We start from the raw sequence: 23,942 nt of genomic DNA, 5'->3' as shown, positions 1-23,942 counted from the left end.
ACCTGCTCCATCTTTTTAGTGTTATTTTTTGTAAATATCCACTGCAATGTTACGAATATAAGAAGAGGCTGGATCACACCAAAGGCCTATCTAGTCCACATACTGTTTTCACAGTTACAGATAGGTAGCCGTGTTGGTCTGCCATAGTCAAAAAAGAAGAAGTGTGCATGCACACGAAAGCATGCACACTGAAGAAGCACACTGAAGAAGTGTGCATGCACACGAAAGCTCATACCAAGAACTAACTTAGTTGGTCTTTAAGGTGCTACTGGAAGGAATTTTTTTTTTCACAGTGACTGACCAGATGCCTAAGGAAAGCGTGAATAGCACTTTTCCCACTGGTTTACCCAGCTGCTAGGACACAGGCAACTCTCAATTTGTGTATGTACCATGCATGCACGACTGTGGGCCATGTTCAGCACTGGAAGAGGGTGGAATGGGTTTATGCATGCTCTGCGTGATGACCCGGAATGTAATCCCTACGTAAATAGGATGTTGCCTGTACTGCCTTTGTTAGTGGAGGCAGAATATAGACACCATGGCTAGTAGCAATTGATAGACCATTAATTTGTCTAATTCTCCTTTAAAACAATCCAAATTGGTGGTCCTCACTACTACATCCAGTGGAAGCAAGTTCCATAGTTTAACTCTGTACTGCGTGAAGAAGTTCTTCCTTTTGTTTGTTCTGAATCTTCCAACACTCAGCCCATAGTGTTATGAGAGAAGAGGAAAACTTATCCCACTTCACTTTCTTTGCAGCATACAAAACCTTATATACCTCTATCATATTCCCTGTTAGTTGCCTTTTTACTAAACCACTTGATAATTTGGGTTGCCCTTTTCACGCCCTCTTCCAGTATCCTTTTTAAAATAAGGCAACTAAAACTATACACAGCATTCCAAGTGTTTTCACACCACAGATTTTTTGTAATGGCATTATCTTGGCGGCGTTATCTTCAGTTCCTTTCCTAATGGCCCCTCACATGGAATTCTGATTAAAGCTCTGCTTGATTTAAGCAACGTATTGGTTTCTTACTCAAGACACTGTAAAATAAGAAAAGTAAGTCTGACAATGGCAGTTTTATTTTGAACCCTTTCCCCAATGATCCCAAACATGGAATTTGCTTTCTTCACAGTTGCTGCACAGTATTGTAATTAATGATAGTTCACCCTGGGTAGGAACTGTATGAGCAGGCTAATCAAGGATAGGGGGCAATAACATGTAGCACAACTACATCCCACCAAGCAGAGCTGGTGTGGATGGGAAACATCAAGATAGATTTCATAGGCATAAAATTGAAAGGGCTGATGTGTGAACAAAGGCACAAAAATGTGCACACAGAGGAAACAGTGAGCTGCATATGCGCAAACAATGGCAAAAGCTTATATGGCAAAAGATGTGATGGGGAAAGTGCTTTTTTAGGGGCTCATACAAAACTGACAACAAAATAGATTGCTGTTACCCTTTGAGGAGTAGGGCGTGGGAGATAAGAATTCACAAGCACAAGATAATAATTTACCTTATACAGAGAAATGTGCAGGTTTTGTTGCTGTTTGTTGACCGCAGAATTAAATATTTTGCAGTTGCTATAAAAAATTATATGAACTCCAAGATTGTATTTTATCTTTCATATACAGTACTTCTGATTTATATTTCACAATCTTTTTTAAAAATAGCAAACAATTTATTAACTGTGTGTATATATATTTATATATATGCGTCATTTAAAAACGAGTGCTCTTTATAGGCACACTAGGAATGGCATTTTTTGAGCAATCAAGCTGCAATTGTGTAACAATGCTCTCTAGTTGAAGCAATTGATTCATGTCATTTGGAATAACTATTCACAGCATTGGGTGCTTATGGAAACTCATGGCCTCCAGCGTTTGTCCTTGAGAGCTCTTCCCTGTCTTCCGTCTGCTTTATGTAATTTAGTTATCATTATTAATCCATTTGCAAAAGCTATTTTCGAAGTATGGATGAACCGGGCACAAAAGCTAGCCCCTCCAATTTCCCCTTTAATCCCAGCTTCAAAATCATTTGTTTTTCTTTGACAAGGAAAAATGTCATCAATTTGCAACATGGGAAAATAGAGGTCTACATGCAATTATGGACTTATTAGATAAAGGTCAGCTTCTCTCAGGGGAGCAACATTTTGCTAAATGTAATAATGCACATATAAAATGGTTCTACCAGATATTTCAGGTGCACCACCTAACTACTAATTCTATCATACAAGCTACTCACATTCTTACACAATTGGATTATCTTATTTATTCCAATTTAGACTGAACAGGAGCCTTTGTCCCAGGCCAAAAAGTATGAAGTACAATTATTCTAGGCAAGGTAAGTGCAATTGTACACTATGATCCACTGGGAAAGTATGTTTTATGTCTACCTTTATCAGTAACCAGGAACATTTTACTTTTTATTGCAACACATCAGATGTAAACCAAGTAACACCGATACCCAATTGCCAAATTTATGGTAAATTAATTTATGCATTGTAAAATACTTTATCCATGTTTGTATTAATTGTGAATTAATTATATCCACCGGAAACGATTATTTATAAAATTGTTCTTAAGGAAAATACCAAGATTTGTTGAGTTCATTTTGATTTGTTGCCTTGTCAGTTGAAAATCGCTTCAGAATTGCATATATAACATAAGGTACTTTTGAATTTCCTATTTTTATTTTCTGTTATTATTTGTGTGCTGTTATATGTAATCAAAGAAAAATTAGGTATGGGCTCAAGTATTGATTCTTTGGGTCTTTCAGGAAGACCAATGAGATATAAATATAATAAACAAACTAAAAATATATTTATTAAATGGTCTTTGAGAGAAACAGAGGGCGTATGTACAACTTGGTAGATCGTGAGACTCTCAGAGTCATGGGTTCCAACCCCACTTTGGGCAAAAGATTCCTGCATGGCAGGGGGTTGGACTAGATGATCTAGTCCAACTACCAGACTTTTAGAAGACATCTGAAGGCAGCCCTGTTTAGAGAAGCTTTTAATGTTTGATGCATTACTGTATTTTAATATTTTGTTGGAAGCCGCCCAGTGTGGCTGGGGAAGCCCAGCCAGATGGGCGTAGTATAAATAATAAATTATTATTATTATTATTTTATTAATGATCCTTGTGATTCCTTCCAACTCTGCATGTCTATGTCTCTGACTTGGGAGGCAGACATCTGATCAGTAGCTTGCTTCTGCTCCAAAAGCCCATTCAACAGGCCCATATTAAGGGGAGTAAAATTGGGGTATTGCCCCAGGCGGCAGGTTAGGAGGGCAGCATGGTTTGTTCTCTGCTAGGAGAAGGGAAGGAGGGAAGCAGATAGGTAAGGAATGCATAGGAGGAGGGGTGAAGCTGGCCAGGGGCGGCAGCAGCAGAAAGAACAGCCAGCAAAGTAACACCGAGCAGAGGAACTATTTGGAAAATCCTGCACTCTTAACCATGTCTTCTTAGAAGCACTGGCAGAGAAAGGGGGGTGCAGGGGTGTGACTCGCCCCAGGTGTCATCCCTGGGGTGGGGGTGACATCGCCGCCCCACCCCCCTGGGACGCAGCTAGCTTCGCATCTGCTTAGAAGCATGCCTTATTAAATTAAGTGGGGCTTACTCCCAGGTAAATGGAGTTAGGCACACTGCCTCCTCTATTTGTGCTAGGGAAAGGAGTTGTAATACAATGCATTGTCCTGCCCAAGTGCAGTGTGTTTAACTTTGATGCAAGGTATTATATGTCGAAGTATGCTGTTTACCCGCTTGCGTGGGCACACATATTTGACTGTTTCTCAACCAGGCACATGCCTGTAGGAGACATATGTTGCTGCTAGCCTGGCGGCTTGAGAGATTTCCAGGAGTCCTAAATATTTAGAAACAGTCAGGTGTATTCCAGTACTGGTGCTCACTTTATATACAGCTCATCTTTATATACAGACTGAAATCTACAAGGGACTTGTTTACAAAGATTCAAAATGTTATTTCACAGAATTAGAAAGTATGCCCCCACCCCACACTACAGCGTAATCAATCACAAACACTATTGGATATGGGTTTTTTTTTTTCTTTTTTAGAGATAAGTCAGTTGTAAAAGTATTGCATTTAGTATCCCTCAAAACTGATCTTCAAATGTGAAAGGATCAGATTATTAAGTTTTTTCTCTAAAACCAGGGACAAATGAGGCTGGAGATCTTATGTGGACTTTAAAAAGAAGTTAATATCACTTGAAGGAGACCTGAATGAGATCAAGACTGGAGACCTATGGGTGGAGGAGAAGATCCTTTGTCATTTTCCTATTAAAGCCACCCCATTATCTGAGAAACCACAGATAATTAATGATAACCAAGCAGGTGAGGAGGGGGGAAGTTAGCCCTTTACTTCTCTGCTGCCACCCTGGAGGTGTGGTTGCACTGGGAATTTATCATTGGTGCCAATTGTGGGATTTCTTCCCAAAGTCAATGCAAGTTTCAGAAGGGGTAAGCACCCTAGCTCAGTGGGAGAACAACTGGTTTGTATCTCCAAGTTCTCCTCCCAGTCTGTATTGGCAATACTGAGCTAAATGACAATGTGTTAATTAATTATTTGCCAAACTTTATCCAGCTTTTCTTCAAAGAAAGCTTGGGTTAGGCTTCCCTGGAAGTCTCCCATCTAAGTATTAGATGCAGATTTGCTTAACTTGATTAAAAGAGTGAGGGGAAATCCACCCTGAGCATTACTGTACTTAAAAACCTGTTACGGTGCAACCAAGCCATAAGCATTGTAAAAGGCTTCCTGCAGGAATATTTCAGGACCTGTGGCTTCCTACAGGAGTTCTCAGTTAGGGAGAGGTGGAGAGCAGTGCAGACTTTTGCCCCAGAGGGCAAAATCTGTAGATCCGGCACTGCCATTCAAACTGTTTTGGCCAAACTGTAAACAGGCACTGCTGAAATGCTTCCATTGCTGGGGGTTTTCCACAGACTTGTCATATACATAAATTAATATCAGCACAGTAATAGAGGGGCTGTGATGTCATAGGTACCTGTAATGGTTGCATAGTTTCTTTACATTTCCTTTTTAAAAAAAGGATTTTAACAAATATTATCTATCACTCTGGAATGATGATTGTGTTTGTCAAGTAGAGATTGCAGAGGAAAGCCTTGCTGTTCATCGTAAAGGCCTTTGGCTATACATAGGTAAAGTGATTGACGAAGATGAAGATTAAATACTTTTTATTTTGACAACACTTTCCCTGGAGTTATCCAAATAATGGACACTTTCTATTTATTCTACAATTGCCATTGGGTCCTGTCCATCACAATCCTAACCATATCTACTCAGAAGTAAGTCCTATTGAGTATTCCTCACATCATTGCCCCCTACCCATGAGAGTGAAGCTCCTCTCACTGTAGAAAATGGACTAAATAATGAGGAGCCGCAGAAGGACACCTTAAGTGTTTGAAAGCAGAAACAAACAACGGGCTGCTAAAGATGTGGCTGTCTTGATGTAAAACAAATAGGTACCCAAGACAGCAGCAATGATTTTGTGTAAGTGGGCAAACATTTCACTTATGCTTTAACTAATGGCAGATACTGTATTATGTAATCATCTGGATGGGAATCATTTAAGGGCACAGTTTTGTAGAGCAAGAAAAACATTTATTGGTGCTAGAGTTATTGATGGTTCATCATTCCAGAGAAAGAGAAATACCTTTGTAAATAGCTGACCATTCATCACCTTGCCAGTTCATAAGGTTTTGCAGCTAGCTTGTACATCTATTTTATCTTCCAGGAAGGGCTGTGGGCTAAATAGAGAACTCTTGGTTGCAGCAACAAGGCTTCACAGGCAGATTTCCCTCATGACGCCTTTACCAGTGCTTGTATATATGTAAGCAAAACAAAGACTACAAAGCCACTGTAAGCTCTCACCGTAAGTTCATTCAAAGAAATTAAATGCTGTAGTGCTCTTCCTAGACTTCTTGCCACTCAGGGAAGTGGCAGGTTCATAACAATTTGGTGAAGTGGCATGGTCCCATGGTAACTTGGCGGGAGTTATGGACCACCTGCTTGTAATTCTGAACTTTGCTTTGTAATTGCTGGTGCATAAAGGCTGTGTCTGTACATCAAACCAAACCATCATTTAGAGTAGTGTGCATGAACTAAAATGAACCTGAGTGAGCTGCGACCCACAATCCACACATCCTCCTGCACAAGTGGGAGGACGCCTCAGTAGTGTTTACTGTCATTTCCTCCAAATTTTGGCATGCCATGACAAAGGGACAAGGGATTGAAGTACAGTGGTACCTCTGGTTACGTACTTAATTCGTTCTGGAGGTCCGTTCTTAACCTGAAACTGTTCTTAACCTGAAGCACCACTTTAGCTAATGGGGCCTCCTGCTGCTGCCACGCTGCCAGAGCAGGATTTCTGTTCTTATCCTGAAGCAAAGTTCTTAACCCGAGGTACTATTTCTGGGTTAGCGGAGTCTGTAATCTGAAGCGTATGTAACCTGAAGCGTATGTAACCCGAGGTACCACTGTATATTTAAAAAATCCTGGTTAGTTTCAGCCGGCCTATTGAATTGAAGTTGGGTTCTTTGGAAACTGACTAGAGTTAGTTATAACCCATTTTCCCTGGTGTGATCAACACAACAAGCCAAAATTTGGGGGAGATGAAAATAAATGCTGCTGAGGTCCCCCTCACCGCAGGAAGAGGAGAGGGGAGAGCTCGTGCATGTCATGCCTAAACCACTAATAGGGCCATGGGTGTAGCCAGGATTTTTGTTAGGGGGCGGGCCTTTTGTTAGCGGGGCAAAACCTCAGTTAGCTATGTATTTTTATTGATTTGGGAGGGGGTAGCTGCCCCTCCCAGCCCCCTGGCTACACCCATGAATAGGGCCCTAAAGAAGATGAATTATTTTACCCATAAGGTGTCCTAAGTGTAATGTTCCCATTGGATCTGCAGGTCTTTCAGTCATGTTGACATGTAATATATATTTGAAATATGAAGAGACCACGATAGTTTCTTAAAGATAATTGAGATTATACTTTTGGAAACCACTAAAATTGCCTTATGCCTGAGTTATTGTTTAGAAACAATCGACCTAAATGGAAGTATTGTCATAAATTAATCTTAAAGTTTGGGATTGTAAATCTGATACGTAAAATTGGGCTTGTAAATCTGATAATAAACAACCTGATCCCATAAATTCAGTATTCAAGGATGGCTGTCTGCAGTGCTATGATTTTGATTCCCCAGGAGGAGCAAAGGTACTCTAAATGGTTTGCAAATTTGTGCTGTATGAGAGTACATAGTTAGATAACATTAAGTATTGCAAATCCACTTTTGTGAATAGGTCTTCAAATAAATGTATTTCTATTACTTTTTATCATTCCAGATAAACTTTATAGATTACAAGTGCATCACAATTAAAGGCTTTTTGAAGACAATCAAAGCACAAACATTAGATTACCTTTGCAGTCTAATGTTTGTGCTTTGCAGTAAAAACTAAACAAACAAAAAAAATTGCAGTGTCCTATATTGTCTGCATATAATGCTATCCTTTAAGTCTGTAATCCTATACACACCTGGGAAGTTCCCTTGAATAAATGTGGCTTACTTCCAAGTAGACATGCAAAGGATTATGCTGCACGTATTAGGTTCTACCTGGAAAATAGAAATAATTGAGCTTTTATTTCTATTGACCCTTTGGAGGCAACACTTGCCTGTTTAAATTGCTAGGGAGTATTAGCAACCACATATTTTTTATTACCCCTATGTTCAATAATCACAAATCCCTTTCCTTTCTCTCTCTCTCTGGAATAGCTATATTCTGTTAATGAAGAAAAACTGAGAAATACATTTTTTTCTTTTTTAAAAAGCAAAGCTGGCGTACAACCAATATGGACCTTCTTCTTTTTTTCATTGTTTATACTTTTCCTCATCCAGACTGCAATTCTGTATGCACTTATCATGGAAAGAGCTTCATTGAAATGCATAGGAACTGTCCTGTTGTTAAACATGCACTTCGAAAACAGTATCAAATGCAACATGTTGCAGCATTATCGTACTTCTCCTGTTCCTATATTAAATCACACTCCAGACAGTTTCTTTTAGACAAGAGCTACATCGGACACAAATTTACCAGCAAAACGGAAAGTAAAAAGGCTGCTTCAAAATGCAGTAGATCAATGAGGCACAGATTAGATTTAGTAAGGGTAAAGGCTTTTTTCACATATATGTGCTTCTTTAAAACGAACAGTTGATGGGAATAAAGCCACTAACCTGTTTTAGTGCTCTGAGCATCTTCTCAGAGTGGGCGCTTGGTGCACTGTGGCCAGTTTTGGAGGGGAGGCTGAATCCCCCAAGCCTCAGGATGGTTTGGCTCCTCTCACGTCAGTCTAGGAGTGCTGTACTTGAGAGGATAGAGAAAATGGTTTCTCTGTGCCAGCCCTTGCTAATCCCCGCTGCATCCCTAATCATGCCTAAGAGATTTATTGTAGGAGACTTATGTCTTCATGTTAAACCCTGCAAAACATGCCACTTAACCAAATGTAATTTGAAACCCCTGTGACTGGCTGCTCTCAGGGCACCCACTTTCACCTGTTTCCCCAGCACCACCAGTCTTCACAGATTCATTGGCTGCCCTTAGATTTCTGTATTAAAGCCCTCATAAGAAATATTTGATTTAGGTTAGGTTGTGTTCACTCTCCCGTTTACTGTACATTCACCGTGTTTTCAGTTCTGCGTTTTTAATCCTTTTTACATGACATTATCCAAAAAATTGTATGTTTCCTGTGCTTTGTTATAAGATACTGCCGTTTGATGAGTTGTTTCTCAAAAGCATCACGCTGAAGTGAACACCTTTGCATAGGGTAAGGAAACATGCCTGCCCTGTCCTCTCATTTGATTTTTTTTTTCCTCCAAAGGGAATAATTTTGGGGCAAAACCATCACATGTGTATTAGGGAGCCAGTCCAGTTTTACGGCTTGTGCTCTTGGTAGCCTTTGCTTGCCTCCAATAAAATAATGAAACCTGGACATAAATAAGGATAGTGAAGTACAAAGACTGGACACAAAGCTGGGGCTCAAAACAACCCAAAGTGTTTTCTTTCAGAAACATGAATTTGCTGTATTTGTAGACTGGCAGCTTGCTTCTCCATTTGGGTTGCTTAATCTAATGGCGGATGTTTTGCTGGAAACCACTGTAATGGAAGTGGAGCCTGCAAGTTACAGCAAAAGGAATCTAGACAGATTGCTGTTCAGAAAGGGACAATTCCTTCTTCTGGAAAACCATTCAGAAACCTTAACTTAGTATAGCACTTAAAACATTTGTCTACCAAAATACCCCACTCAGGAATCAGGGATGGAAGGGCTTCAAATGCCTTAAGGCGAATAATGAATAATGTATGTGCTCCTGTTTTGTTGACTCCTGTCCTTATTAGCAGTGAAAGACACAAAACAATAGATGGCAGTGTTGGCATGAATGTCCACTTGTGTGTTTTAATTTAAAAATTATTCTCCAGCCAGTGTCCAGATTCTCTCTGCTGGTAGCCCTGCCATTTGTCTCTACTTCCCTGCTTCTCACCTGTCATCTAACTGTATTGTTGTTGTTGTTTAGTCGTGTCTGACTCTTCGTGACCCCATGGACCAGAGCGCGCCAGGCACTCCTGTCTTTCACTGCCTCCAACAGTTTGGTCAAACTCATGCTGGTAGCTTCAAGAACACTGTCCAACCATCTCATCTTCTGTTGTACCCTTCTCCTTGTGCCCTCAATCTTTCCCAACATCAGGGTCTTTCCCAGGGAGTCTTCTCTTCTCATGAGGTGGCCAAAGTATTGGAGCCTCAGCTTCAGGATCTGTCCTTCCAGTGAGCACTCAGGGCTAGTTTCCTTAAGAATGGATAGGTTTGATCTTCTTGCGGTCCATGGGACTCTCAAGAGCCTCCTCCAGCACCATAATTCAAAAGCATCAATTCTTCGGTGATCAGCCTTCTTTATGCTCCAGCTCTCACTTCCATACAGCACTACTGGTCTAACTGTATACTCTCCTCCGTTCTCCTCCTTCATCCTCTTTTTGGCTATGTAAAAGAATGTCTTTAAACGCAGGAAGGCTGTCCCCCAACACAGCTGCATTTCAAGTAACATTTGCATTTGCTGTACACACCAGAGAGAGGGTAGGGGAGTCTTTGCCCAATGAACATTACTGATGGGTCAGGACAAAGGTCCATATCTATTCCCACATCCTGTTCTCATAGTGGCAACCAGAGGATCTAATGGGCAGCCTGTAAACAGGACCCAAATGCAACTGTACTCTGTCCACTTGGGATTCCCAGCAACTGGTATACAGAAGTGTATTGCCTCAAACATAGCCATTATGGGTGGTAGCCACTGAAAGCTTTATTTCTTTAATGAAAGACAGCAAATTTTTAATAAAATTAATAAAAAATTAATAGAACAGCAAATTAATATATAAATTGTACAAATATGAGCCAAATTCTGACAGATTCTTAAAAGACTACAGTTGTGTGTGTTTGGAGCTTAAAAAGGTAAAGGTAAAGGTACCCCTGCCCGTACGGGCCAGTCTTGCCAGACTCTAGGGTTGTGCACTCATCTCACTCTATAGTCCGAGAGCCAGTGCTGTTCGCAGACACTTCTGGGTCACGTGGCCATCGTGACAAGCTGCATCTGACGAGCCAGCGCAGCACACGAACGCCGTTTACCTTCCCACTGGTAAGCGGTCCCTATTTATCTACTTGCACCCGGGCCGGGGGTCCTTTCGAACTGCTAGGTTGGCAGGCGCTGGGACCAAACGACGGGAGCTCACCCCGCCGCGGGGATTCGAACCGCCGACCATGCGATCGGCAAGTCCTAGGCGCTGAGGTTTTACCCACAGCGCCACCCGCGTCCCTACGTGTTTGGAGCTTACTCCCAAGTAAATGGGATAAGGATTTCAGCCTAAACTAGGAATATAAATCATGTGCAATGCAAGGCTTGCAATGCAAATATTATCGTAAAGCAGGGTTTCCCAAACTTGGGTTTCCAGCTGTTTTGGGACCAAAATTTCATCCCTTCCCCCATTCTTTCATGGGGCAAGTTGGAGAGATTCTGCAGTCAGATAAATTGATGCTGGCTATGACAACCAGAACTTGCTGCTTTCTTGTAGGACGAGCGACTGCAATTTGATACTCTTAACTGGGAGAACATTTAGTCCTTGCTGTGATTCCTGCATCGAAGGAGTTGGGCTGGATGATGCTTGGGGTCCCTTAAAACTCTACAATGTTATGATTCTAAGTAACATCTGAATAGGCTCTGGGCACCTGCATGGATTTTTCTTTGTCTACAGCACACAACACATACCTGCATTTATGCATTTTTATAACTGTTGTACATACATTATATATTGTCCATCACACAATGCTTTTCTTCTAAAAAATGTTTAGGGGTGCTCTCATTTTCCTACTCATCTTGAAATACTGTGTCTCAATGAGGCCAAACTTAGATTCACAAAATGTTTAGGGGTATGCGTACCCCAGTGTCCCCCCAGAAAAAAGCACTGCCATCACATATCCATTTCCTAAGGACTTCCCAGTCCACCTCTCCATTTCATTCTATCAGCTGCATATCCTGATCTTCTACCCATTTTTATCTCAAATCTTCCTTTGTTTGATATTATTTGCTGCTCACGTGTTTATTTCCACTTGCAAGTTGAATTGAATATTATACTCTCTAAGATATTCTCCAAAACACTTCCACTCCTCTCTTAACTTTGTCTCATCTTATCCTGTAAGCCTTTTACTTCCGTTTGCTCCAATTTGGTGGTAAAACACAAGTTTTCCCAGGACAAAAAATACCATCACTTGGACACAGAGCTTTAAAGCCCAGACCTGCGCCTAGAAATATGGTACAAAAGGAAGTCTGGATGAGCCCTAGGACACACACATGAGAATAAATATGGTAAAATAAATGTCCTAAATTATTTACAGTATAAACTGAACTGAAAGCTATATTGTCCTTCTCTTCCACTATATTCTATTTCTTACTACATTTTAAAAATGTATTTGTTCATATCTTCCAGGCAATCTTTCAAACGAACAATTTTGTCATTTAATGGAAGAGACTTGAAGGCTTAGCATAATTAATGGGGCCACTTTCTTTGTTCCTCCCTGTGCTGTTCCCATCTGCAGCACTTATTTTCCTTCCTCTTTCAGTCTGGAGACACATGAGTCCTGTAGCACAGCATTAATACTCGACAAGGTCTGTCTTATTGGTTTACATGCCCTCTTTGGCCGCTTGAGACATTTATTAGTCTTTAGCTAATGTATATGGGACTTTCTGTCTTTTGAACATTAATTAAGAAAGCATTCCCAACTGGACATTGATGTTATTATGAAGCAGGCTATGCTATGCTGTGTTTAAGAATATGTTGCACAACTGCATGGTTAGAGTCCCTTAAGACAGACAAAAGCTTTTTAACATTTATAAAGCGATGACACTGTGGCTTTCTGACTTTTTGTAAAGCAAACACTACTCAGAGTAGGTATACTGATATTTTGAATGCTTGTTCCATCTTACAAATAGTCAGCTGATGATCTCATGGCCAAGCCAAGTTAGATTCAATTATGCTAAGAATTTAGCACACTTATAAAGTTGTTATCTATGTTGTCCTAGGGTTCTGTCTTAAATTTGAACCAAGCTGAGAGAATTTGTTTCCTCACTTCAATTTAAAAAAACCCAAACAATTTATTACTGTATTGCTGCAGATTCTGATATTAGTGACATAAATATACACTACAGCCAAACTTTTCCAGATGACACAAGAAAGGAGTTTGTCCTTTTACCTTGCCATGCTGAATAACGCCTGCAATAAGCTATGCTTTGATATAATGGGTTAGGTGTCTCATATCTGTAGAATTCCACTCTTGTTTCAGTAGGTCTTATTAAAGGCTAAAGCCTATGGTTAGTAAGGAGATTTATCCTACACTATATTGTGACATAAGGCAAGACACCTTTTCCCTTTCACTTGCTCTACACTTCTGCGGTTACTGCTCCCCTTCCCACAACCACTTTCTCAACTCCCATAGTCCATCAAGAAAAATCCCTTTGGAATCTCCTTGATAGTTCTGTTCACATGTATCTGTACCTTTCTTACAGAGGTGGCACTCATGACCATTTATCTTATTTCTTAATATAGCCTTCTACAACTTGGTGTCCTCCAGATGTTGCTAAACTACAACTCTCCTCATCCCTGCCCACTGGCAACACTGGCTAGGGCTGATGGAATTTGGAGTCCAATGACATGGGGGTGGGCAGGCACCAAGCTGTGTGGTCAGACTGCCTTAATATACAGTTCCCATGCTCACGTAGGCCCAACTCTAAGTGTGATGTTAACTTTTTGACACTTAATGTAGTGTAAACCACCCTGAAAGGCAGTATAGACATTTAATAAATAACAATAATGCCCACCCCTCCCTAATCTCAACACAATGAAGGCATGCAGGGGGCAGGGGAGAAGGCAGCATACAGTTCAAACAATATTTTGTTTCAGCTTATTTATTTAAACTATTTCTTAATCATCCTTCATCAAAAGATTCCAGGGTATTGTACATAATCCACACAACATGTAAAATATAATTTAAAACCAACACATAACCATAACAAAATAAATGAAAAACAAAGCTAAAAACATTAATAATAATAATAATACTACTACTACTACTACTACTAATAATAATAATAATAATAATAATAATAATTTATACCCCTCCCAACTGGCTGGGTTTCCCCATCCACTCTGGGTGGCTTCCAACAAAATATTAAAAATACATTAAAATATCAGTCATTGAAAACTTCCCTAAACAGAGCTGGCACAGCTGGTACCTTAAGTGGTTTACCATTTATTATATAAGAATATCTAGTGATCTTGTCAAGTTTCTAGCTAAGTACTTATCAAACAAGGCACTAAATCCAGGGGTCAGTGTATAATGAGAATAGTGCTATCCTGGACTATAAGAGTCTCTCCTACCCCCTCAAAAATTATTAAGGGCAGTGGTCTATACTCTTGATCAGTCTTCACCCACCTAGTGCCCTCCAGATGTTTGGGACTACAGCTCCCATCACCATGGCCCTGCTGGCTCGAAGTTGTGGTCAAACTCTGGAGGGTACCAGGTTGGTAAACGTTCATCTAGATCTTCTGACGAGGGACTATAGGAGTCAGTAGAAACTCTGCTACACCAGCAGAACATAAGCTACACATAAAACCTCAGATAACACCAGCAGAGCATGCTGCTGGCAGAGCTGTTCCATTATTTATTTTAAGTATTTATATACCACTGTTAATCAGGAAAGACCACAAAGTGTTTTATGTGATATACAGCTGCTCTTGGGGGGGGGTGTATGTGAAATAACCAACACAGCTGGCTAGATTTTAGGACTCTTCTTGGATGTAGTTCAAGATTTACTGCCACACTACTGGATTGCATCTCCTTTTTTCACCTTCCCTGACCTTTCCTCCTTTCCTTAAATATGGTAAAAAAAACCATGGTTCTAATATCTTATGACACTAGAAATTTGTGGCATCCATCACTGCACATGTGGCAGGAGGAATCAAGTGCACTATATAGCATTTTTTTGAATCATGGGATCAAAATTCTTATTGATGTGTTAAATTGTAAGGTTCTGGAATAATTTTGTTGGCTACCAGTTTACATATGGAAATAAATGAGAGTAACAACAAATTATATTTTGAAATTGTGTTCTGTGTAATGGTAATCTATGACTTAAGGCAATCAGTCCTAAGTCTGCTTTCTGACCTCTAGAATTACTAGCAAAGCTATTTGACCTAAATACAATCTTCCAAAGCAGAGTATGCAAGATATTGTTTTACAGGAAGCAGTAAGCAATGACAAAGAATTTCCCCAAGGCTTTATTTTATTCCGAAATGAATTTGGGTATAATGCATTACAATTCTGTCTGGGAAAACGCTTAGCTCCACAGTTACATAGAGTATGCATTTACGTATGGTATCAAATGGTAAAATGATAGGGAGAAATATGATGCCTGTTATTTTATGTTGCACCCTAGTACTTTTAAACAATGGAGGCCTCCTGCATTATCATCTTAAATGAGGTATCATCCCATTCTGGGCAGATTGCGGAACAGTTTCCTACCACCCTAAAGTTCTGTAATATGAATGGACTAATTATAAAATTATAAATATAGATTCTGCCCCCGCCCCATTTTAAAAATATTTCAATGTTAGTATATTGTAATGTGCCGGAATATAACTTTTAAAAAAGTATGCCAAATTAGCAAAATGTGGTATAGGCTTCAGGTATGGCAGAGATGCTCTTCAGCTGCCAGTGAATAAGGTCACATACAAACCCTGGTCTCCCAGGCAGCCTGGTACACCTGCTCCAGGCCTCCTAGGTCTAAGGTGGCTGGGGGACCCCCAGAGACCAGCTCTTTTCCGTTTCAGTTTATAACTGAATTCCCTTCCTGGGGTCTCAGAAAATCTCTGCACAGGCCTGCTCCCAGATATGGCACTTTAACCACTACACAACCCAGGGATTTGACTCGTGTTGCTTTTCTACTTTAAAAAGGCCTCTATGCACATTTATGTATAAATGTGTTGTGCATATTGGTATTTTAAAAATCACATTATTTTTGAAACATAGCTGTTCTGTTCAGAAGCCCCCTTTGCTCCCCAAACTTGTATCTTGAAACAGAGGGCTGGTGGACCATGTTGTTGTTGTTGTTGTTTAGTCGTGTCCAACTCTTCGTGATCCCATGCACCAAAGCATGCCAGGCACTCCTGTCTTCCACTGCCTCCCGCAGTTTGGTCAAACTCCTGCTGGTAGCTTCGAGAACACTGTCCAGCCATCTCATCCTCTGTCGTCCCCTTCTCCTTGTGCCCTCCATCTTTCCCAACATCAGGGTCTTTCCCAGGGAGTCTTCTCATGAGGTGGCCAAAGTATTGGAGCCTCAGCTTCAGGATCTGTCCTCCCAGTGAGCACTCATGGTGGACCATGTTAGGACACAGAAATATCCTTCCACAAAAATTATGGAAGAATGTGGGGCAGTTATCTTTTCAGCCCCTTTCTGTGTGTGTGTCTACTGCCATTGGACACTGATGCTTGTTTTTTTTAATGAGATTGAGCCCAAGGTTTTTTCTCTTTGGGTTTTCCCAGCTTACTTTGGATACACCGCATAAACAATTACATATTGCACTTTTTACTAAAGACCTCACCAAAAACATTTTATTTTTCAGTATAGTTCCCAGCTTAGTGCTTCTGCAGCCTTAATCCTGAGTGGCTCATAGCAATAAACGTTTTCTCCCTTTTTGTTACGGGAAAACAAATGGCTTTTACCAGCGCGTTTCGGTACTTTAATATTCAAAAAAAGAGGAAACCCCAGCGTGTAAGAGAACATCGACAGCCATCTGTCAAGCCCCCATGACGCAGCCACCAACCACCACCTCTCTGCAAGCTACCATTAGAGAAATCCTTAAAAGACCCTTTCCGACAAAGGCCGGGCTAAACTACAATTCCCAGAATTCTCTTCAGACCAGCGCAGTACGAACAAACTCGCTGGATTCGCCTCATAAGCAAACGTGAGCACAGCAGCGTTTCTAAGAGACGGCCGCCCGCCGGGACGACTGATGGGGCCGCTGTCCAATCTGCTCAACGGGCTCCTCGCGAACGACCCAATAGCGTTTCAAGGCGTCGGAAGGGTGGGCGGGCACCCTTGAGGGAATAGCTGGCTCACTGGCCCTTGGATGGAGGGCAAGGGAAAAGGAGGGGGCTTGTTGCGAAGGTAGAGCGAGCGAGGAGCGAGGGGGACGGGCCAGTCGCGTCCTGCGGGGACTGCAGCTGAGGCGGCGGCGGAGAGTTGGCGACGAAGCGGTTAACCCTGCAGCGACAGAGACAACGGCCGTTCGGCGACTGCCGCTGAGCCGCTGACTGGATTGCCTGCGCCTCCGTTAGCTGCCCCGCCCGCCGGTCCCTGCGCCTCGCGGCTCTCTCCCTGCGCCTAGTCCGGCCCGGCCCCGCAGTCACCATAGAGACAGCGGCGGCGGCGGAGGCGACGACGGCGCCGCTTGCTCGCAAGCCATGGGCAGGAGCCTGCTGCTGGGCTGCGCCGGGCTGAACCGGAGGGCGCCGTGGGACAACCGGTAATATCGCCTCTTCCCCCCCCCCCCACCACCTCAGCCGCGTTTCCTTCTCTCCTCGGAGGCCCTCGAGAGGAAGTGTGAACCCCGCGCCGGCCTCGCTCTGAGGGGGAAGGAGCGCCGGCCGCTGCGTTCCAGGTAGGCGCTTCCCCTCAGGGGCTGGCGAGCGGGGCATGGGGTGGGGGAGCGCGGTCGTCACCCGGCCTTTGGCCTCCCCCAGCCAGCAAAAGGCCGCTTCGGCGGGGTGTGCGCAAGTGCCGCCGGCCCGCCTGGTGGGGGGGGGGGGGGATGCTGCTTCGTAGGCGCCGGGGGGGGGGTTGGCGGGGCCTCGCGGGATGCGCCTCTGTTAGAGCTTAATAGCGGAGGGAGCAGCGCCGGGTTTTTGGGATCGGAGGAGGAGGCTACACGGAGGGTAACCTTCAGAGCATCAGTAAATCACCCGTAATTTCGTCCCGCCGGTTATCTATCCCGGTTTTCCGTGCAGGGGCAGGAGGGGGGCGGGGATGCTGCATTATTAGGGGGGGCGGAATCATTTCCCAGCCTCAGATGGGAGAAGATCTGGCAGCGCTTGGCCTCTTCTGGTGTGTCTTCTCCTAAGGCCCCCTCTGTTCGCTTTGCAGGGTTGGGGAGCGGGGGAGCTGCTCGTTGTGGGTGTTTGGTAACTGGGCAGCAGCGGTGAGGCGCATCGCAGAAGTTTCCTGCCTGGTTCCGATGAAATGTCAAGTGATGCTCTCGCGGTTTGAGAGCGGTTCTGCTGCAAAAATATAGGCTCTGCGGGGTGGTGGGAAAAGAGCTCTTTCGCTTATTTCGGCAAAGGTCTGGCTTTCCCTGCCTTTCTTTCATTGCTCCCCGAGGGGAAAACTAGGCTGCTTGACTTGTAAATCTGCTAATGTTGATGCTTCTGTGTTTCCTTTAGTAATACAAATATGCTCTGGCATACAGGCAGATGGAGGCTGAGGCTAAACATTGCCGCTGCTACCAGCAGTTGCATGAAGATATGAATACAGATACATAGACTTTCTTTTAAAAGAGAGAGGTATGGTCCTCTGCCAGAGATCTTTAAAGAGACCAACTGCCAGCAATGGGTGTAGAGAAAATCTGCTAGAGAGGGTTGGCAATGTTGTGTCTTTCTGCCACGAAACAGCAAGAGGGATGGTTAAATGATACTTAACCTTAAGTATAGCACCAAGTATTGGTGGGTTTCAGAATGTTGCTAAAATATAGATGCTTTGAGATTAGCATTTTCTGTTAGTAACAGTAAGATATATCACAGATATATCCTACCATACAAGTTATTTAAGACTAATATATGTAGATGACTTCAGATTTTAAAAAATAATCAAGCAGTTTATAAATTTCTTGAAATAAATAAACTTGCTCTGATGTTGGTTAGTCAGGAAATAGTTATTTTAGGCTACAGCAGGTAATGTTTTAAATTTGCTTCTATGATTGGGACATACCAAATGGTTTTTAAGCCAGCAATTGTTATTCTTATAAAGATTATATACATTTCACATTTTTTGCTTAGTGTGGTCTTGACCTTTTGTGTTTATTGCTGTTGTTTGTTCAGAAATAAGCCCCACTGAGATAAACTGGATATACTCCCAGGTAACGGTGCATAGGGTTGCAGCCCAAGGTGTGTAAAATGAGATAAAGTAATTTTTTTCTGATGTATTTAAACCAGTCATTGAAAATGCATTTGCAGAGAAATATCAAATGAACCACAACAATGAAGGTGAATATTTTAAAGGACCTGTAACTTTCAAAAACCTTTGCAGTATATTTTATATATTGTGTCATCTAGAATACTTTTTTTTGCCCGACCACAATGTTGAAAACTTTCATGGTGAAAGCAGTGAAGTAAAGAATATGACAGAATAGCACTTACCCAGAGAAAGAGAGTCTGATATTAGTGCAGAATATCCTGCACTATATCAAACGTTCTTGGCACTGATAATCAATATTTAAATTATAAGTGAGATGTGCCAAGGCTTGAGTTTACATAAATTTCTGTGAGTAGCTGTTTCAAAATCTTTTCAGTGGGATTCTTTCTTTAAATATTTGGAACTGATCCCTGGTCTCTGATCAAGTCTTGTGAATAGTAATCTTGCCTTCCTTTGGTTGTGTGCTCATATGGGAAGTAGAAGAAACTTATGCAGATTTGTCCCAAGACAAAAGAGAAAAAATATCATAATAATGAAAGACAGTATTTGGCATCACTTGTTCTCTTGGGGTTCAAAAAAGCAAGGGAGCTTTGAAGTCCTTTAGACTGAAGAAAGCATGTGGAAAACAAGGGATGGGATGCTTTACTTGTCTGGGCTTTAAGGTTTTGTGGGGGGCAGGTACTGGAAGGGATTATTGCAGAATCTGAATGGGTGGGATGTACTGTGTATGTCTTCTAACACGTCCATTCAAGAAAAAATGATGCACAAAATGGGGTTGGTGTGAAGGTTAAAGGTAAAGGGACAGGGACCCCTGACCATTAGGTCCAGTCGCGGATGACTCTGGGGTTGCGGCGCTCATCTCGCTTTATTAGCCAAGGGAGCCGGTGTACAACTTCCGGGTCATGTGGCCAGCATGACTAAGCCGCTTCTGGTGAACCAGAGCAGTGCACGGAAACGCCGTTTACCTTCCCGCCAGAGTGGTACCTATTTATCTACTTGCACTGGCATGCTTTCAAACTGCTAGGTTGGTAGGAGCTGGGACTGAACAACGGGAGCTCACCCTGTCGCTGGGATTCGAACCGCCGACCTTCTGATCGGCAAGCCCTAAGCTCTGTGGTTTAACCCACCACGCCACCCGCTGTGAAGGTTAGGATGCAGCTTATACCTCCTTGACACTGTCTTCTTAGGGAAAACATCTCCATACTTTTAAGAACTGAGTTTGGAGTAAACAAGTTGCACAATGCATCCTAATTTAGTAAGAAAAGTGTAAAACACTTCCTAGGCTGGTAAAATACAAAGAATATATTTTTGGAACTTAATAGACTTTTTTATCGGATAAAAGCTTGGTTAAATACAAACAGATTATAACTTGTTCAGAATGACTACCGTGTTCCAGTTCACCAGTTTGTCTGTGACTGTATCTCTCAGCTGACGAAAATTTTAATCTGACTGATGTGATCTGTTCTAAGTGTAAGGTTCACATGACCTTACTAAAAACACAGCCCTAGAGTTTTATTTTAGGAGTGGTGGTGGTGGCAGCAGAATACAATTATTACAAGTTGCAAAACAGAAAGCTGGTGTGTTATAATGGCTTGACATAAACTATGCAGTACATTGATTTATTCCTTGTTTTTCTGTTGGATAAGCTGTGTCTAGCATCTCTTAAAGAGACAGAACATTGTGTTTTTTAAATAGCTTTGGAAGAATTTCAGTGTTCATATATTGCTGGTTTTTAATTAGAATTAATGATTACTGTATTTGAATAGTATTTGATACTTGGGCCATAAAAACATGTTGCCCGCCCCCACCCCTGCCAGTAACATTTGAAAAATGTTACATCGCTTTAAGTTTATTGGAAACATATATTGTAAAATGATCTGCTAGTGCTAGTGTGTTGGGTTTCTTTTTTGGATAGTACACTGGATGGAATATGTCAATACTTTTCAGTAAAAATATTCCTTCTGCCCCAATTCTGGTTTGAATCCTGAGATCTTATGAACAGAACTTAATTCATAAGACACCTGCTGGTAGAACTGGAGGAGGCCTTTCTTGCTATGGAGGACAAGTGTGGGACTGTGGGGGAAAGGTTGAGTTGACTTCCTCCTTCTGCAAGTAGAAATCTCAGCTGGAGCAAAGGCCTTTCCATAAGCAGAAGGAGCCCTTTCTTCTATTCATGGAAGGGCAACTGCAGACCCAAGCATATTTTCCTAAATTTAAAATTAATTGTACTTCATATAGCCTTAATGATTCACCTTTGCATCTTGGTATGTAGCATTAGTTTCTTGTGGTGTGGAAGGAGTTGCATTGTGGTGAGGATTGTAGTGGCCTGATGTGGTGAGGATTTCATTGCCTGATTGGGCAATGAAATGTCATTCAACATGGATGTGCTTGTTGGCAAAAGTGAGGCATGTCCACACTTATTCTGTATGAATTGTGATGTAATATGGAAGGCATTACAGCTCACTGAGGAGAACCTATTTTGTTTACAAAACTAGAAATCTCTCTTCCTTCTCAAGAGTGGTGTGGGTTTTTAAAATAATATCTTCATGGAAAATTCAGTGTGGAGATAGCAGTAGTACTGATGCTGCAATACTGGAATTAAAAGAACTGTTAACTGGTTCCTCATGTCCAAGGAAGCTTTTGGCTTGGATTTTCAAAAGCCATTTGTGATAAAGTGTAGGAATGTTGTGTTCAAAGGGAGCGACATCAGAACTTTCATTGGGAATGAGCTAGCTCTTGGATACATCTTTGGATGATGGCTACATTCTTTAGTATTAATTACTTGAAAAATAGTGTCTGTATTAGCTGGCATATAACAAAAACAATAGGCTGGATGAAAGTCAGTAAACTAAAATGGAATTGCTATAATAAAGAGGTGTTGTGGGTAGGTAGTTCTTATATCCAGGAACTGGCTGCACACCTTGCTTTAGAGAGGCTTGCCTTCTCCTTGAGGGGTCAGGTATGTAGACTGGTGGTACTTCAAGATCCAGCTTCGTAACTGAGCCCATATGGCCTCAGTGGCACCAAGTGTCGTGTCCTTTTCCAGCTTCAATTAGTTCATTGGCTATGGCCATTCCTTCACAAGAGATGGCTTTGCCATAGTGATGCATGCCCTGGTAAGCTCCTATTTTGGTTACTATAATGTGTTTTGTGTTGGTGTGCCCAAGAAGTTGAGATGGAAGCAGCAGTTCATGCAGAACATGCTGTAAGATTGTTGACTAGTTCATCCAAATGAAATCTCATCATACTGATTCTGAGGGAGTTACACTGCCTGCCTATATGCTTCTGGGCTGTATTCAAATTGCTGGTGCTGTTTACCATAAAGTGATAAACAGCTTGGGGTCCAAAGATGTCCATAGCTTATCTCCATACCATCCTGTCCATGCCCTAAGATATTCCAAGGAGCTCTTCTCTGTGTACAAATGGTTGGGGGATATGTAGTGACTTTTTCCCGGGCACATCCAGAATTTTAGTATATTATTTTTTGGTGATAGGATTGCCTGCTCTATTGTTTTAGCTGCTCAAACTGTTCGCATTGGTTTTATGGTTGCCTTTTATTCTATGTGATTTTATAAATTTATATTTTGTACCCTGTTCTGGGATCTATCAAGTTGAAGGACAGGCTATAAATATTCTTAAACAAAATAACACAATGCTCAATAGGGGATTTTGCTGTTTTGTAAAGGTGACTGCAGTGTTTCCTTTCCTAATAGGTTAAAAGGGATTGATCCTTTTCTTAATAGCTTCCCAGATTATTGTTTTTGGGCTTCTTGTTCTTCTATCTCTACATTTGTAAGACTGTTTATTTTTATTCACCACCTGTCATTAAATATTGAGAATGCTAAAACAATGGTCACAACATTTCTGGTAGTTGATTAGATGGTTAGTTTAAATAGTTGTCCATAAATGCAGTAGGTGCTACAGATATGCGAAATCATGGTTATAAATAGTATCTGTAGTTCTTTCACACTCCTCTATATGGAGGTCAAGCAAAGTCAGTTAAATCTGAGAGGAAAAAATTATTGTGATTCTTGCATTGGTAGTCTGCCTGTGGTTTCAATAAATATAAACCATGGATTTCTTTTGTTTCTTGTTTGTGGGTGAGCAAGAATCATTAAGAATTGTCTGCTCCAAAGCAGTATGTATGGAAATATTATGTTGAACTTGTATTCGTTATTGTACAACAAATCTCCAAAGTTCAGCAATATGTTATGGGAGAAACAAACCTATGGTTCCTTAATACTGGTGGAATGTTAGCTTAGTGAAGTCAGGATTCTACATGTGCTTAGGAGAAAAGGCAAAATGATATTGCTTTAAACTACAGAAAATGTAGTAACACTCTGTGTACATATGCACACAGCATCTGTGGCAACATTGCTGACACATACTAATTGTAGCTTGGTGCATCATCACCGTTTCATCAATCATGCATAGAAGCAACCAATCAGCGCATGGTGATGGTAGAATGTCCCCAATCAATGCATAGTGATGGCAGAATGTCTCCAAGGCATCATTCCACTACTTAGGTGGTCACAAATCCACCAAACTGCATTCAGCAGTGTAAATCATCATGACACATCCCAGCATGACCCTGGCAACAGTCACTTTTCAGGCATATTTGCCGACAGGGTTTGAAATCCTCCTATATCTCTTCCATGCAATAAAGCACATTTTTTTGGGACAGGAACACAAACAATAGCTTGAACAAGCCACAGTTCCTCATATTCATATGAAATGGGAACTGACAGTTTGTTGCGAACAGCAAGTAGAAGCTTTGGTCTCCTCCCTTTGTGCATGGAGGAGGAGTCCATAAGCCCGATACAAGTGCCCATTCACATTCTTAACAATATATATTTTTTATTAACAAAATTTAAATACCACTTGATTTTAGTAAAGCCTCTAAGTTGTTCACAAGAAATAGTAAAACTGTGATGGGATGATGAGCTGCTTGTGCGTAAAGCTTAGTCCCTCAGAGTTTGGCTTGGTTATCAAAGCTCTGTCTATAGCGGAGCCCCTTGAACATGACTCCCTCAATCGCTGGCAGAATCCGACAGTGGGCGTTTGCGGAAACGCTTCCAACATAGAAGCTCCTTAACGGAAACGCGTCTTCGGGATTCTCGGCGCGACAGTTTCC

The 23,942-nt window shown here is 41.7% G+C and overlaps 1 protein-coding gene across 4 annotated transcripts in view; it reads left to right on the top strand.

The window, feature by feature from the left end:
* Positions 1-16,636: 16,636 nt before the first annotated feature.
* Positions 16,637-23,942, top strand: part of TTBK2 (tau tubulin kinase 2) — a 46,377-nt gene continuing 39,071 nt past the window's right edge. For 2 of the 4 annotated variants that reach the window (XR_013833048.1, XM_079953298.1), the window contains exon 1: positions 16,638-17,282. The gene's annotated coding sequence lies outside the window, so the exon portion shown is untranslated. Of the gene's footprint in view, positions 17,283-18,160; positions 18,181-23,942 lie in introns of those variants that run through there. The other 2 variants (XM_079953299.1, XM_079953297.1) reach the window with 2 other exon arrangements.

The sequence above is a fragment of the Podarcis cretensis genome, assembly GCF_951804945.1.
Source record: "Podarcis cretensis genome assembly, chromosome: 1".
Lineage (NCBI taxonomy): Eukaryota > Metazoa > Chordata > Lepidosauria > Squamata > Lacertidae > Podarcis > Podarcis cretensis.
This window is presented reverse-complemented; position numbering and strand designations above follow the sequence as displayed.